General features: G+C 36.7%; 1 non-coding gene across 1 annotated transcript; it reads right to left on the bottom strand.

The window, feature by feature from the left end:
* Positions 1-17,351: 17,351 nt before the first annotated feature.
* Positions 17,352-17,458, bottom strand: LOC132651849 (U6 spliceosomal RNA). The gene has a single exon (XR_009589407.1). It is a non-coding gene; the product is annotated as a U6 spliceosomal RNA (small nuclear RNA).
* Positions 17,459-18,183: the final 725 nt, after the last annotated feature.

Raw genomic sequence — 18,183 nt, forward strand, 5'->3', positions numbered from 1 at the left:
TCTGTTACATAATGAGTTCCTGGAAAGCATGCCTTACAAGTCAAACTCTGCACTACTTTAGCAGAATCTTTTCTCCATGTTAAAGGTCAATGTAAAAGTTGTCAATATTTATATTTTTATTACTTATAAAAATATAGTGTGATAGAGGTTACACTCTTTCATTTTCCGAGCTTCAAATTCCTACTGTTTCCCACTAATATTTTTCTTTAAAATTCATCAATTTTAAGATGTGTTGCTTATATGCTCATTAGAACATTATTAGAGTCTCAGTGCAAAGTCCCTTAAAGAAAATTGAGTTCTTCCTTGCTGCATACTGACATCACCCAAAGAAGCCATCATTCCTGAAAAGCCCTATACTTCATCACCTTGATCAGAGTTTTTCTTATGTATTTATTTATTATAATTTATTCACTTTGTTTTCCCTTTGATGCTCCCTCTTTTTTTCTTCCAGTTCTTCCTACAGTCTTTCTCCTACCCTTAGGCCCTTTACAAACTTCTGTGATAAGTGATGTCCTCGTCCCCCTTCTAATTGACTCTAGCTAATCAGGTCTCATCATGGCTGGCTATATCATCTTCCTCTGTGGTCTGATTCTCAGGGTTTTGTTCCTGTGTACTCTAATTATGTGGGTCTTATGTAAGTTCCATGTCTTATGTCTTGTTCCCTGTCCTGTAGTCTTCCTAAAGCTCTAAGGGGAGGGATAATTTCATAATGTATGTTTTAAATTCTCTCTCTGCATAATAACCAACTATGGTTCTCACTATGCAATCCAATTTGATGCAGAAGTAACATTGCACTGATCTATCTTTTGAGGGAGAGAGCAACATATTTTAATAACAACAGCCTGGGTTGCTGGAAAATTCCTGAAGGATGCCCTGGACCCACAACACAATCAACTGACACCTGATCTCCCTCAAGGGACACTGGTTTGATCACAATAGATGGTCTATAGGAACTTTATTCCTCAATATTAATAGATCTCATAATAAGTGAATACATAACATATTTGTCTTTTTGCATTTTAGTTACTTCACCCAGGATGATTTTTCCTAATTCCATCCTTTTGCCAGAAAATATGATATCAATTTCTTTGCTGAAGAATCCTCCATTATAGAAGTATTCCAAATTTTCCCCAAGGAGTTTGTCTGTCGTGTTCTTTAGTCCTTGAACGGTGCTGGGACTTTATTAATTGTATTGAATGACAAACTTTCAGGATAACTATGTTCTTTTAGCTTAGAAGTTTCTCCATTTTCTTCCACTTCTGGTAATTTGAATTCCACTGTCCTGTTTAAGCTCATCTATTTACATGTGGGTTCCCAGTAAGGAAATGTCTGGGATGGAATAGGAGGCATGCCACTGTTACATAATTTAATTCCTATTGCAGTCATATTATGGTAGGGTTTGCGGTGAGGTTGTTTTCTCAAAGAAAGTGACCAGACAGAATAGAGTCTCTGTCTCTCAGTCTCTGTCACATTATATCTTTGTTTCTGTCTAGGTCTCTCTATTTAGGAATCTGTCTCTCTAGTGCTTTCTCCCCAGTGAGTAAATATCTGAGAATGTGGGATTAAGGGGGTGTGTCAAATAACGAGGTGGTTTCCTACTATGGTCTTGGATCTAAATTTTCTTAGGTTGTGACTTTGAACTGAGCAGTTACTAGTATACTGACTAAATGTACCTTCATATTCTTATTGATATAAAACAATGGCAGGGTCTAGGGTCTGGGGTAATGAGTCTTTAAGAGCAGAGAAAAGAGAAGGTAACCTACCAGTCCTGCAGGCTAGTCTAACAGGGTCCACATGAGAGAGGGATTGTAAATGGTGGGAAAGAGATGAGAAGAATGAAGACAAGAAAAATTCCTGATCAAGTTTCAGTTTACTGAACATGCAACAATGCTTCAAAAACAAAGGGTACAAGGATTTTTTTTTTCACAATAGCAATACATCTGTGTCACCTGGCAAGGCATCCAGGATTTCACTCAGGTTTGTTCTGTTTCCCAAGGTTGTAGGGAGCTTGCTATCTACTTATCAGGCTCAGAACACCCTACTTGCAGAAACCACCAAGGACAGTCCCTGAGACATAGAACTTACATAAGACCCACATCTGCCATGGCAAAGAGGCAGAATTACAATTACTAGACTCCGGTCAGTTCTTCCTTCTTTATTTTATGGAGAGCCTGTCTTAGATTGGAAAAATGTGCATTTTTCCTTACTCATCATCAAGGTCTGGGATGCAATTTTTATGAGCCTCTGTCTTAGGTTGGAAAAACCACTATTTTACTCTTACATGTCATTGACTTACCTCCATATTAAATGAGGTTGTTAGAGATCTTTATTTTCAATTCATGCAACTGCACTTGTATGCATTGAAGTTGTTGAAAAAATAACTGTAGCACAAAAGGAATGCAGGCACAGGCCAACAAACCCATACCCGAAAGTATCAGTCCCCACTTAAGCACAGAATCAAAGGATGGAAAGCACATCCTGAGGCTACTAAATATATCCCAGGCTGTATTGGCCAATTCTAATCTTGGTTTCTTGGCAAATTGTATATTATGGATCTTATTTCTCACCTTTAACATATCCAATGAGAAGTTTTTGCTAGACCAAATACCAGCAATGCTATTCTGAACCTGAGTCCAATTAAATTCTGTTTCATCAGACTAAGAATAAGAACTCTTAACAGGAATCATAACAAAAGCAGGTTGCTTAAGAACTAATACTGAAAGAGTATTATTATTATGAGCACTACCACAATTATTAAGATTCTAATACATACATTCAATTGAATAGGTATCATTGTCCTTAAAATTTCTTACTACAATTTTTCCAAGTAGCAGTAAATAAGGAGAATTAACACATTTAGTAGATTTATTTAGTATACTTGAATAATTTAGCAAAGCTACTTGTATTCCCAGAGAGAATACCAATATATCCCAAAGCAGCCCCCAATTTCCATACATAGGTTTGCCAATTTGAATTTGAATTTCTTCAAAGTCCAGCACCAAAGTATTTTTCTAAAACAGATGCAAAATTCTTAATGCCATTGAAGATAAACCAGTCCAGTCCATGACTGTAAATACAGGGTCAGAGTCCAAGGAGTAAATGGTGGGCATTTATCCGATGCATCTTGTCCAAGGAACCATCAGTGGAGGAGAAGTATGTTGATCCCCTTTCTCAAAGGTTGGGTAACTCATTGGAATTGTAAGACTGTCATACTTAACTTCCTGAGGAAGGGACAATAATGTCCCTCCAATGTCCCTTTCTGCCTGCTTCCAAAGGGAGTGTTCAGCTGCCATCTCAACATTAGAGTTGTAGGCATTCTGACCTATGACTTAGACATGGGACACTGGTAAGCTGTCCTGATAATTACTCTCTCTGTTAAAACAAAGAGGATGACCTCTCCCTATTCCTGAAAAGTTAAGAGTCTGTTTTACTTGTTTTCCTTCAAAAGCAGAAAAAACCTAAAACCAAGCATTGTTGACATAAACAAGGACTTCTGGATCATCCTAGGAAACTGGATGTAGTACAGATGAATGAGCAATGTAAGCCCAATCAACAGTCATCAAGACTGGAGGGGTCTTCATTGTAATCATTATCATTAACAGGAAAAAACTCTTCATCCACTTGTCATGCCAGATTTTCCAGTAGCCATTGAGCTGCATTAATTTCCTGTGGAAAAGACAAACAGATCCTCATCCCCATGTGAGTATAGGGTTGGGTCCATGGCATTGATTTGGTAAAGGATTCCTCCATTTTACTTTAGCAAAAGTTTTCTTGGTTTCTCTGAGCCAAAATCTATCTGCTGCAGATTTACCATGCTTATCCAAATTTTAAATCTTCAGAATGAAAACAACATGACTATAATGATTCTTAGGTGTCCAGGGAAGCAGCTCACCCTTCCTTATCTTTTACAAATAAATCTTAATTGTATAGCAGGTATGTTCTAACATGCCTTGTCCTTGAGGATTGTAAGTTATTTTTTATATGAAAAAATTGAAACTGTTGACAAAATCTTATAAATGACTTGCTAGTATATCCTGTACAATTGTCCATTTTAAATTGCTTAGGAACTCCTAGAACATTAAAAGCCTATAGACAAGGAGAAATAACATTCTTTTCAGCTTTTCCTGGTTGAGGCATGGCAAAAATAAATCCACAATAGGTATCTAGGCAAACATGTATATATTTTAATTGTTTAAATTCAGGAATATGAGTAATATCCATTTGCCAAATCTGATTTGGAAACCATCCTTTAGGATTGACTCTCAAATGAAGAACAGGGTGAAATTGAGGACAAGTACTGCAAGCCTTAACTATACTACAGGCCTGTTCCTTAGTCAATACATACTTAATTCTCAAGGTTTGACTATTAAGATGATGCATATTATGGGCATCCTAGGCTCTTTTTAACTGTGAACAATATACTTTGGTGATTTTATATGGCAATGGATTTCCTTTAGACAGGGGTCCTGGCAACTTAGAATGAGCACTCAAATGTCCTATAAAAAAGGGAAAATTTTTGTATCAAATTTTGAATGTGTAAAACTAAAATTCCAGCAGGAGATGGCTGAATTTCATCTGCATTCTTTAACCAAGGCAAAAACTGAGCTACATATGCACTATCTGTAAAAATGTTCAAAGACTGCTTTTTAAAACTTTGAAACACAGCCAATACTTCAGATAACTCTGCTATTTTCACAGAGTTGTTAGTCACTGGAAAATATATTGTTTTTCTTTTATAAGCATAGGCAGCTATAACAGATAATGAACCATCAGTAAATACTGTTAAAATAGCAACAACAGGAACTCGATGACTGGCTCTTTGGTCTCCCCACCCCCGAAGGGAGGAGCAGTCCTGTTAGGCCACAGAGGAGGGCTTTGCAGCCAGTCCTGAAGATACCTGATAAAACAGGATCAGATGAATGGGGAGGAGGTCCCCCCCATCAGTGGACTTGGAAAGGGGCACGGTGGAGATGAGGGAGGGATGGAGGGAGGGACTGGGAGGGAATGAGGGATCGGGACAAGGCTGGGATACAGAGTTAATAAAATGTAACTGATAAAAAAAATAGCAACAATTGGGCTAACTTTTGTTTTAAATGGAAAAACTATAGGTTGCCCCTATAAAAAAATGAATTAATTTTTTCTGCTTGTGTGTGTGTGTGTGTGTGTGTGTGTGCAACCATTTGGATTTTGTCATAATAAGCTTATATATGTTAAAATGCCATATTTATCTCATCTCTGACAAGTCTGAGGGCCAGCATGCTTGAGTTACTCTTTGTCTACCTTTATCATCTGCTCTAAACTTCATCCTATAAGACAGGATCTTGTTATCTTGGTTTTGGCATACTTTTTTTTAAATATATATTTTTAGAACGAAATTTTAGGTATATTTATATAGGAAAACTTTATGGTGACCCATTTTAGATTTAACCTTAAAAAACAACCTAAATGAAGAGACTAGGTAAATCTCAATCTTGCACTTAACTATAATCTTTAGCATGACTTTAAATATCCACTTTTTAAGCTAAAATCAAAACAAAACTTTTAATTAAACATAATTTATAAAGTGGCTAGCAAATCTTATTAATCCTATTATATTGTATTAAAACTCAACAGCAAAAAATTAAAGGACAAAAGTTTTATTTAACATTAAACACGGAAGTAAATTTAGCATGTAGCCCTCAGCAAAAATGGACTATTCTGTCCATACCAAATCTATAGCCAAGAAAGAAACAGCATTGAATCATTTAGTTACTAGCAACAAGGCATATATTTTATATAAAAGTTAACAATGATATGTATACAACCCTGCATAATCGTGGGCTAACATGGAAGTGTAGTCTTTTTTTTTCCTGTAAAAGAGCATAAGCAAACATTTTGCATTGAAGAATCTACAGGCTTTTTAAATGAAAAACAACATATTTTATAGTTCTTTTCTTAAAGGATATATTGTAATTACTTAAGTTTTGTTTAATTGGCTTAAACATCATGGCTTGGTTCTACTTTGTAAACTTAATAAAATAAATACCAAGGTTTTTAATTTTCCCCAAAGGGTTGAGAAACTGTTTTCATTTCTTTGTTAGACTGCCTAAGGGTTATTTTTTTTTTTTTTTTAGTTTTAGTTTTTTCTTATCAGTTACATTTTATTAACTCTGTATCCCAGCCGTGTCCCATTTCCCTCATTCTCTCCCAGTTCCAAGCTCCCTTCCTCATCTCCACCGTGCCCCTTTCCAAGTCCACTGATGGGGGGGACGTCCTCCCCATTTATCCGATCCTGTTTTATCAGGTATCTTCAGGACTGGCTGCAAAGCCCTCCTCTGTGGCCTAACAGGACTGCTCCTCCCTTTGGGGGGTGGGAAGGTCAAAGAGCCAGTTGTTGAGTTCCTGATAGAAATAGGCCTTGTTCCCCTCACTATAGGAAACCAATTGGTTACTGAGCTACATCTGTAGCTGGTTACAGGCTACATCTGAGCAGAGGTTCTAGGTTATATACAATACCTGATAACTTTAGAATATTTTATAGAATTTAACTCTGATGGTCCAGGACCAAACTCAGAGTTGTTGCTTCAAATTTTCTTATGTCTAAAAATATCCAAGTCTACAGATAAACCTACACACACACAGAGATACATAAGGAACATAGGAATCTGACATTGTCACCTTGGAGTAACCATAATACCCAAGTACAGGGACTTGACCAGCCCCTGCAAGTACCACAGACTCCAGAAGGAGTGGAGCTCCTCATGGGTCCTCTCCACACACACAGATTCCAGAAGGAGGAGAGGCCCCGTGGCCCTTTCCACAGCTTCCAGATGGAAAACAGACCCCAGTAGGCTTCTTATTGAACAGAATATGATCCCAATGACCCTATCTCCTGTTCCCAAAAGAGTAGAACCTTTCTGCTCCCTTTTCTGAGAATTGGAACATCTTCCAGATATCATCTACCAGACTGGAAACTCCCCAATTTCCCAGACCTTACGAGCAAGGGAACAAACCAAAATCTGAAACCAAAACAAAAGCTGGCAGACAAAATCAACAACAACCACAAAAAAATAGAGACAAAGACAAAAAAATAAAAATAAATACAGTATCTGCTTTTTAAACATTAAAATATTTAATTTTTTTCCCAAACCTGTTTTTGTAATATTAAAACAAAGCATCCCCTTAGGAGTAAAACCATAAAGCACATTTATGATTTTAAAAATGAAAACAAGACATTAAAATTTCCAGTGCAAACAATCCAATTTTATTATCATTATTATTATCTTTATTATTATTATTATTTTGTAATTTTAATTTCCCTAATTCCCTTAATACATGAACTGGTTCCCTTTCTAATTGGACTTTCTCTTGGAGAACAGTAATACCATCCTGCAGTGGTCCCATTTCTTCCTCCACATTTGGCAGGGAAAGCCACAGGGGTAGAGGGCACAGGAGGACAGTCTGAATTATGAGACTTGGCAGTTTCTTCCTCTGAGTTCATTTCAGTCTCACTATCTAGATCTTAAATTATTTTCTGCTCTCAAATTACTCAAATCTGTATGAGCTCCTTTATGAATATTTTCAATAACCTTAGAAGTCCTTTTTTTTTCTGCCCATTTGGCTGCTCTAATTTCCCCAAGTAACTCTTTACCTTGTGAGATTTCTCCAGATTGATCCTACCTTCAACTGGGAACCGGGGAGAAACTTCATTTACAAACTAAAGGGTATAAGGATGTTTCTTCCAATTCCTCACCTTTATTAGCATTGACTTTAAATTCCTCATTAACATCTCCCTTATATATCTCTGTCCCATGATTTCACTGCCTGCCTACCTTGTCTTCCTCCCTGGAATGGGTGGTCATCAAGAAGCACATTTTTTCTTAGACATCCAGAGCTCCAAAAACCAGCCTTTCCCATGTTACCCCTCATTTTCAAGGTCCCTTGTTCTTGTGCCAACTGACCCATCCTTCAGGCTTGTCTAAAAGTTTTGTATGTGAGATTAATATTTGCTAACAGTTATCTTTAATAAAGCTTGCTGTTAATCGTAAACAGCTGTATAAGCAAATCACCACAAAGACACTGGGTTTATTTAGTTAACCTAGAACACAATGGTGGGTAATTGTTACTCCCTCCTAAACCTCCAATCCCTCATAATTTCCTAACTTTTAGATTTTACCCATTATATATATTTTTGGTGAAACATGTCCAGTCCGTCTCCACATAGTTCCGAGATTTGTCCTCCAGCTCTCTCTCCAAGCTCTCTCACCCTTTTCTCCCACTCCTATCCTGCCCTCTGGCTCTTCCTCTCTTTCCTGTCCTCTGGCTTCTCCCTTTGTACAACACTGTGGCTAGTTGTTTTATTTTGGCCTGTTTATAAGAATGCAATATCCGAATTGAACCCAGAGACTGGAGGTGGGGGGAGAAATCAGCATTTGAATGAACAAGGGTAAGGTGTATAAATTTCAAAGGAATATTATACCAAAATTTCCCCCTTTAAGTCCAATAAAAGGCTCCTTTTCTTACAATGCAATAATAATTATGAAATTATGAAAACTGTTACACAAAATCTACATGTGCATTATCCAGTCCATTTGTATTTAGCAACTTGGGAGAAAGTTATCTGTTTATCCTATCTATCTTGACAAGTTAAAAGTTTTATACCAAAATTAAATTTTATCCCTTTTGGTATTGTTCTGCCCAGTTCACAAACCTCAAAAGACCAGGAATAACTAGATTCTGCTGTAAATACATGAGGTTCATGTTATTAGAAACTACTAGTTGCAGCTTGTGCCCACATCCCCCACCACAGAAGAGGTGGGAGCTGAGAGCCCCATGCTCAGGTTAGTTGTGTGATTTAAGGATTCTGGTCCATCCCAGCATGCCCAAGGAAGGGGCAATTTCTGCCTGGCAAGCATCTATTGGTCAAAATGCTACACTTTTAATTGATTGGTTATAGGAAGGCCCCCATACCATTAATGATCTGGTGTCCCTTCCTAGGAGGATGGGCCCTTTTCTTAGCAACTGTTTCTCTAGTGGGTGAGGAAAGAATGCAGTAAGGCAGGTTCTTCTCCTCAGGGCATTCCTGGACCTCTCCACCCAGCTAGTTCAGGTCTTAAACTTTAATAATATCTGCTGATTTTTAACCTTTTGCTCTCTCAGGTATTACCTATATGAAAGGATTTCTTAACTTCTAAACAACTCAGGCTTGATTGTGGCACTATAACTTTTTGGTTTTCAACCCTATCAGAGACTTGAGAAGGAAATAAAATTAGCTGTTAGAGTAAATATGAAGTGCATGTTCACAGCCTACAAAAAATAAAAATTAACAGAGATGGTTTGCTGCCTGAAGAGTCACTCATATAACTCTTTATAACATTGGAACATCATCTTCACCTTTCAGGCTGAGAATATTTGACAGATGTTTATGTGAAGCAGGAACTATTTAGGACTTGCTTACCCTGTCTTGGCAGAGTTCAACAGTCAACATGTCCTGCATTTAAGCTTGCACTTTTTTGGCATAATTTCTCTGTTGTGAAGCAAGTGTAATTTCTTTACTCAAGTGGCTTTTTTTGCCACATTTGTAGCCATCTCCATATGAAGGTTCTTCGATGCTCATTATCTTATTTCAGGTAGATGGGGTGCTGCCAGGAAATGAGTTGTCTTATTGTCAAAGAAACTTTAAAATAATAAATACACTTTTAAATGCCATAGTCTGTAGGTCTCTGAAATTTTTGAAGACTACCTATCTTTATGTAATCGATCTATCTACAAAACTGCATCTATCTGTTAAACATAGAATGTATACTCCTATGATAAAATACACAAGTGTCTGACATGACTATGAGTTGACTAACTAGTGATTAACTTGCATTACCTAATACCTTAACCATTTTTAATAACAGTTTAAAAATATTGGAAGTAGCCATGAATTTGTAACAATATTTTAAACCTTATACCAATGTATCAAAAGTAGACTTATTTTTTCATCAATGTACAAAATCCTTTACCAATGAGTTAAAAATAACCTTATTTGAGAATAACAAATAAAACCCTAAGTTGAGTAGATTCAATAATCTACCTTTTTTCTATTCCTATAAGATATCCCTGTATATTCCTTGTTTCACTTTTTATAAGACCATTAATAATAAACATCTTCCAATGACAATAAAATTTTGTAGCCAGAGCAAACAACCAAAAACATACCCAACCCCCTTTAAGGAAAACTGGACACCATTCTCATGAATATCTTCTAGCTGACAATTTGGACATGTAGAAATACTGTAGGTAGCCCAAATACAATTGGGAAAAATGGTCAAATAAAAAACAATAACATTTGTGGTCTAGTCATTGAATGTTGAGAATTTTTAGGATTAATAAACATCTTCTTTGGGACAGTCTAAAATTCTGAACCTATTAAGATTAGTAGCTTTCTTCAAAGTTCTTTTGGGAGCAGGCTTTGATGAGAAACAACAATTGAAGCAGTTAAGGCAAGAATAGGCTGAATGCTGGATCAATGCAAGATGGTGCAGGGAGTTCTGAGGTGGAGTGCTGCTGCCAAACATGGCTCTCTCTGAGTGCCTTCTAGGATGGGAGGGGACTGGGAGGGGGCGCTCAGCGGTTAGTGTGGAGGAGGGGTTCTGTGGACCCTAAGCGGGCTTAGTTAATGTTTGTTAGATCAATATATATCCATTGTTTTCTGAGAGGATGTCTGGGGATTCTTTTGGGCCAAGGATACATTTTATCCATAGCAAACCTGTTTTTATTGTACATACAATCATTATCATGTTGAAATCAAACATGGATAGATCAAAATATCCTTTTGGGCTCTTGCATGCCTGTTGGGCTCTTGCAAGCTGGTTGACTGGATCAATAGAAAACACATGTTTTAAGTAAACTTTATATAAACTTCTTTTAAAATTCAGAATATAAGCATACCATAGTTGTACCTATTTTGAGGTTTATATGTTTATATATATTGAAGCTATTTGTCTTATCCCATTTTTATATAGAATGGGTAGTTATGCCTTTATAGCCACACTTAATATTAACTCCCTCTTACCTTCAGCATTTAAGCATACCCTTGCACCTGGGCTTTAGATTGATATTGGCTATTTTTTGGCTTTCCCCTTTTTTATACATACTGTACAGTTATGCCTTTATACCTGAACTTTATATAAACTCTGTTAGCATTAGCGTATAAACTCTGTTACCCTTAGTGTTAATTATATCCTAGGCCTCTTGTACCTGGATTTTTATATTGGTTTTGGCTACTCTCTGGCTTGCCATCTTTTTGAGATGGGATGGACAGTTTTGATTTTTAAACAAATGAATATAATTTTTGAATTTTTAAGACTAAACTAGGTTGGCATGTACTTTGCCATTTTTAAGCATCTTGTATCTTTTTTACATAGGGATAATGAACTTTATTCCCCCATGCAAATATTTCATGTTTAAAAGCATATGACAGTTTCTACATCAGTGTGACATTATCTCTCTTTATGTAAACCTAAAAATGATGTGAATCCCACCTTTAGATCAGTAAGGACATAATATCTATCATTAAGAAGAAAGAATTTAAATGGTAACCTTAGGAAAACTTTGCCATTTTGAATCTTAGAGTATTTCTGCAAATGGCTAAACAGCAGGAGTTGCCATCCTGGCTTTTATTATGTAAATAAGATTAATCCTGAACTCAGAGATCTGCATATTTCTTTTTTTTAAATTGTTGTTTTTTATTAATTGCATTTTATTCACTTTGTATCCCCCCTTAAGCCCCTCCCACCTCCCCTCTGATCCCACCTCCTTCCCCATTCTACAAGCATGCCCCTCCCCAAGTTTACTTATAGGAGAGGACCTCCTCTCCTTCCTTCTGATCTTAGTCTATCAAATCTCATCAGGAGTGGCTGCATTGTCATCTTGTGTGGTCTGCTAAGGATGCTCCCCCTTCAGTGGGAGGTGATCATAGACCAGGCCAATTAGATTATGTCAGAGGCAGTCCCTCTTCCCATTACTATGTAACCCACTTGGACACTAAACTGCCATGGGCTACATCTGTGCAGGGGTTCTAGGTTATCTCCATGCATGGTACTTGGTTGGAGTATGAGTTTCTTGGAAGATGCCTGTGTTCAAATTTTCTGGTTCATTTGCTCTCCTTGTGGAATTCCTGGCCTCTCCAGATCTTACTATTTCCCATTTCTTTCATTAGATTTCATGTACTCTGCCCAGCAGTTGGCTATAAGTTTCAGCTTCTGATTTGATAGTCTGTAGGGCAGAGACTTTCAGAGGCCATCTGTGGCAGGTTCCTAACTCATTTTCTGTTTTCTGCTACTTCTGATATCCCTCCTCTTTGCATTTTGGGACAGGGGTTGAGCATTTTAATCAGGGTACTCCCTCTTGATTAGTTTTTTTTAAGTCTACAGATTTTAGTAGGTTCATTCTTTATTATATGTCTATATGAGTGAGTATATACTCTTTGTATTTCTGCTTCTGGGAGTGCTCATTCTGGATGATCTTTCCAGTTTCCACCATTACCTTAAAATTTCATGATTTCCTTATTTTTCATTGCTGAGTAATGTTCCACTGTGTAGATGTACCACAATTTCTTTATCCATTTTTCAGTTGAGGGCATCTGGGCTCTTTCCAGCTTCTGGCTATTACAAATAAAGCTGCTAAAAATGTGATTGGCCAAATGTCCTTATAGTGTACTTGAACCTCTTTTGGGTATATGCCTAGGAGTGGTATGGCTGGATCTTGAGGAAGCATTATTCCTGGTTGTCTGAGAAAGCACCAGATTGATTTTCAAAGTGGTTATACAAGTTTATATTCCCTCCAGCAGTGGAGGAGGGTTTCCCTTTCTCCACAGCCTCTCAAGAGACAGTTTTTCAACTTGGCCATTCTGATGGGTGTAAGGTGAAATCTCAGAGTCATTTTGATTTGTATTTCCCTAATGGCTAATGATATTGAGCATTTATTTAAGTGTTTCTCTGCCATTTGATATTCCTGGACAAAAAAAATTCTCTCTTTAGCTCTGTTCTCCATGTTTTAATTGGATTACTTGCTTTGCTGCTTTTGGGGTTCTTTAGTTCTTTATATATCCTGGATATTAACCCTCTGTCAGATAAAGGGTTGGTGAAGATTCTTTTCCACTCTGTAGGCAGTCGTATTGTTTTGATGATAGTGTCCTTTGCTTTACAGAAGATTTTCAGTTTAATGAGGTCCCATTTATTGTTTGTTGCTCTTAGAGCCTGTGCTGTTGGTGTTCTGTTCAGGAAGTTGTCTCCTGTGCCAATGGGTTCAAGGCTCTTCCCCACTTTTTCTTTTAACTGATTTAGTGTATCTGGGTTTACTTTGTGTTGGAAATAAAGGCATGTATCCTCACCAACTTGTTCAAATATATATGTATATTTCATATCAGTATCATTTTAACTTAAAGCCTTTAATTGAAAATCTAAGAGACCAGAACATTTTAAGTTTGGGGTTTATTTTAATTTTTATTAATTACACTTTATTCACTTTGCCTCCCCCCATAAACTCCTCACTCCTCCCCTCCCAATCCCACCTTTCTACGCCAATCTTCGTGCATGCTCAAATTCACTGAGAGGGGACATCTTCCTCTATTTTCTTCTAAACCTAATCTATCAGATCTCAACAGGAGTGGCTCCATTATCATCTTCTATGGTCTGGTAAGGCTGCTTCTCCTCAGGGGAAGGTGATCAAAGATCATTCTAACCAGTTCATGTCAGAGGCAGTCCCTATTCCCAATTCTATAGAATCCACTTGGACACTTAACTGCCATGGGCTACATCTTCATGAGTGTTAATTATTTGTAGTATACACCTCAGGAATGAACCTTGTGCTTCATTTTTTGGTTCTGTTGCTTTTCTTGTGTAGGTCTAGAGATTTTATTAGGTTTATTCTACAATATATGTATGTATGAGTGAGTAAATACCTTGTGTGTCTTTCTGCGTCTAGGATAGCTCACTTAGGATGATCCTTTCTTATTCCCACCATTTAACTGCAAATTTCATGATTTTGTTGTTTTGTTTTGTTTTGTTTTTTATATGGTTGAGTAATATTCCATTGTTCAGATATATCACAATTTCTGTATCCATTCTCAGTTGAGGGGCATTTGGATTGATTCCAGGTCTGGCTATTACAAATAAAGCTGCTACAAACATGTCTGAGCAAATATCTTTATTGTGTACTTGAGTCCCATTTTGATATATGCCTAGGTTGTGTTATAGTGGTATTCCTAGTTGTCTTAAAAAGCACCAGATGGATTTCCAGAGTGGTTGTATATGTTATATTCCCTCCGGCAGTGGAGAAGGGTTACCCTTTGTCCACAACCTCTCCAGCATGTGTTGTCACTTGAGTTTTTGTTCTTGGCCATTCTGATGGGGGTAAAGTGAAATCTCAGGTTCCTTTCATTTGCAATTTCCTAATAGCTAATAATAACACTGCGCATTTCTTTCAGTGTTTCTATGCCTTTTGATATTCCTCTATCAAGAATTCTCTGTTTAGCTCTGTTCTCCATATTTTAATTGGATTACTTGATTTGGTGCTTTCTCAACTTCCTTACTTCTTTATATATACTGGATATTAGCCCTCTGTCAGATAAAGGCTGGGGGAAGATTCTTTCCCAATATGTAGGCATTTGTTTTGTTTTGATGAATGTGCCCTTTGCTTTCAGAAAGCTTTTCAGTTTCACGTGGTCCCATTTACTGATTTTTGCCTGTGCTGTTGGTATTCTTTGAAGAAATTTTCTCCTGTGCCAATGAGTACAAGGCTTTTTCTTCCAACTGATTTAATGTGTCAGGCTATATTGTGATGTCTTTGATCCACATGGACATTAGTTTTGTGCAAATAGTGGATCACTTTGCATTTGTCTATGTGTAGACATCTAGTTACACCAGCACCATTTGTTGAAGATGCTGTCATTTTCTATTGTGTGGTTTTGGAATCTTTGTCAAAGATCAGGTGTCCATAAGTGTGTTAGTTTATTTCTGGGTCATCTATTGGGTTGCAGTGATCCACCTTTCTGTTTCTATGAAAGTACCACACAGTTTTTATTGCTGTTGCTCTAAAGTACAGCTTAAGATCAGGGATGGAGATACCTCCAGACGATCTTTTATTGTAGAGCATTGTTTTATTAATTCTGGGCTTCTTGTTGTTCCATATGAAGTTTTGAATTTTTCTTTCATTTTTTTCTGTAAAGATTTGTGTAGGTTATTTGATGGGAATTGCATTGAATTTTAGATTGCTTTTGGTTAGTTAGCCATTCTTACAATATTAAACATCCAAAGCCATGAGCATGGGAGATCTTTCCATCTTCTGATATCTTCTTCTCACTCTTTATTCAGAGACCTGAAAGTTTTTTACTTAGAAGTCTTTGACTTGCTTGGTATGATTACACCAAGGTACTTTATGTCTTTTGTGGCTTTGTGAATTGTGTTGTTTCCATAACTTCTTTCTCATCCCTTTGTCTTTTCTATCTAGAAGGACTACTGAATTCTTTTTTTTTTAGTTAATATTGTATCCTGCCACTTTGCTGAACATGTTTATTAGTTGTACTAATTTGCTGGTAGAATTTTTGGGGTCACTCAACATACTATAATTCCATCAGAAAATAGCAATACTTTGACTTCTTCCTTTTCAGTATCCCGTTAATCTCCTTAAATTTTTAAATTGCTCTAGCAAGGACATCTAGAACTATGTTGAAGAGATATGGAATGAGTGGGCAGCCATGCCTTGTCCCTGATTTCAGTGGGCTTGCCTTAAGTTTCTCTATGTTTAGTTTGATGATGGCTATAGGATTGCTGTATATTGTATATGGGATTTTGTCAAATGCTTTTTCAGCATCTGAGGAGATTATCATGTGTGTTTTTTTTTCTTTCAATTTGTTAATATGGTGGATCATATTGGTGAATTTCCTCATATTGAACCACCCCTGCAGACTTGGGATGAAGTCTACTTGATTATGGTGGATGATATCTTTGATATGTTCTTGTATTTGTTTTGCAATCTTTTTTTGTATTTTTACATCAATGATCATGAGGGCAATTGGCCTGAAATTCTATTTTCTTGTTGAGTCTTTGTGAGGTTTAGATACCAAGGTGACTATGGCTTCATAGAATGAGTTTGGTAGTGTTCCTTCTGTTTCTATTTTGTAGATTTCTCTGAAGAGAACTGGAGTTAGCTCTTCTTTGAAGGTCTGGTAGAATTCTGTGCTGAACCTATCTAGTTCTAAGTTGTTTTGCATGGAAAATTTTGATGACCACTTCTACTTCCTTAGGGTATATAGGACTATTTAATTGATTTACCTGGTCTTGATTCAGCTTTGGTAAGTGGAATCAATCAAGAAAATTGTCCATTTCTTTTAGATTTTCAACTTTTGTGAAATATAGACTTTTGAATTAAGTCCTAAAGATTGTTTGGATTTCCTCGGTGTATGATGTCATGTCCCCCTTTTTTCAGTTCTGATTTTGTTGATTGGGATGGCGTCTCTCTGCCTTTTAGTTAGTTTGGATAAGGGTTTGTTTGTCTTTTTCATTTTCTCAAAGAACCAGCTCTTGGTTTCATTGATTCTTTGAATTGTTTTATTTGTTTCTAATTTATTGATTTCAATGATGTGTTGGGACTTTCCTGCCATCTGCTCCTTTTTGGTGTTTCTGCTTCTTTTTTTTCTAGGGTTTGGAGATCAGCCATTAATTTGTTTGAATGAGATGTCTCAAATTACTTCTTAAAGGCACTTGGCACTATGAACTTTCTTCTTAGGACTGCTTTCATTGTTTCCCATAAGTTTGGATGTGTTGTGCCTTCATATTCATTGAATTATAGGAAGACTTTAATTTCTTGATTTCTTCCCAGACCCAGCTGTCATTTGGTAGCAAGTTGTTCAGTTTCCATGTGTGTGTAGGTTTTTTGCTATTTTTGTTGATGTTGAGGTCCAGCTTTTGATTATTAGGTTGTGTGAAGGTTTTCTTTTCTGGACTAATTTATTGGATGTTCTGTAGACCTCTTATATTCTTATTGGCCTCTCCTTTAATTTGGAGAAATTTTCTTCAATGATTTTGTTAAAAATATTTTCTAAGCCTTGGAGGAAGGAATCTTTTTTTCCCTCTATTCCATTTATTCTTAGGCTTTGTCAATTTATTTTTTCTTGAATTTCTTGGATGGTCTGTGTCAGGAAATTTTTATGTTTAACATTTTCTTTTAAAGTTACTTTGATTTCTTCCATTTTATCTTCCATACCTAAGATTCTTTCTTCCATCTCTTATAGTATATTGGCTATGCTTACCTCTGTAGTTCCTGTTTTCTTCCCTCAGTTTTTCTCTCCACAATTTCTTCTTAGTTTTTTCTTTAATTTCTCCAACAAAAATATGGAAAGCTACATGAATTTTCATGTCATCCTTAAGAAGGGATCATGATAATTTTCTCTGTATTGTTCCAATTTTATTATATTTGCTGCCTAAGTGAGCACCACATATTTCTTTCAAATGCTCACCAATAAAGTCACATGTACTTGAATTCTGAGTTTCACATTATCAGAGATTCAATTATTAATTGTTAAATGCACAGATATGTCCTCAGTCAGTGACTTATTTTCTGTAAAAATACTCCCCGTACAAGGCAACTTTTTGAAGAAAAAGTGTTTAATTGTGACGTTGCTCGTATTTTTAAAGAGACCATCTATGATGTTAAGTCAGCTTGCAGTCACCTTGTTGTAGTCCTTCACCAAAACTGAGAGCTTTTCATACTGAACTACAAGCAGAAGCCAGAGAGGAGAAGGAAAGAGACAGACAGAGAGATCTAGAGAGACATATTCAGAAATAGAGACCGAGGCCATCAGAAACAAAGATATAAAGTGAGAGAGACCTAGAGACAGAGATAGCATTCTGTCTGGTCACTTTCATTGGCATATCAAGCTCGAAGCATACCCCCCATAATCAAAATTCCAAAACGGATTATGTTTTTTAATATTTTTATTTTATTTTTTATTAATTACACTTTATTCACTTTGTTTTCCCCCATAAAACCCCACATACTGCCAAGCCCACCTTCCATTCCCATCCTCCATGCATGCCCTCCACAAGTCCACTGAAAGGGGAGGGCTTCCTCTCCTTCGTTCTGATCCTTGTCTATCAGATCTCATTAGGAGTGGCTGTATTTCCTTTTTCTGTGACCTAGTAAAGCTGCTCCCACATC

This window comes from Meriones unguiculatus (genome assembly GCF_030254825.1).
Source record: "Meriones unguiculatus strain TT.TT164.6M chromosome Y unlocalized genomic scaffold, Bangor_MerUng_6.1 ChrY_unordered_Scaffold_25, whole genome shotgun sequence".
In the NCBI taxonomy this organism is placed as follows: Eukaryota; Metazoa; Chordata; class Mammalia; order Rodentia; family Muridae; genus Meriones; species Meriones unguiculatus.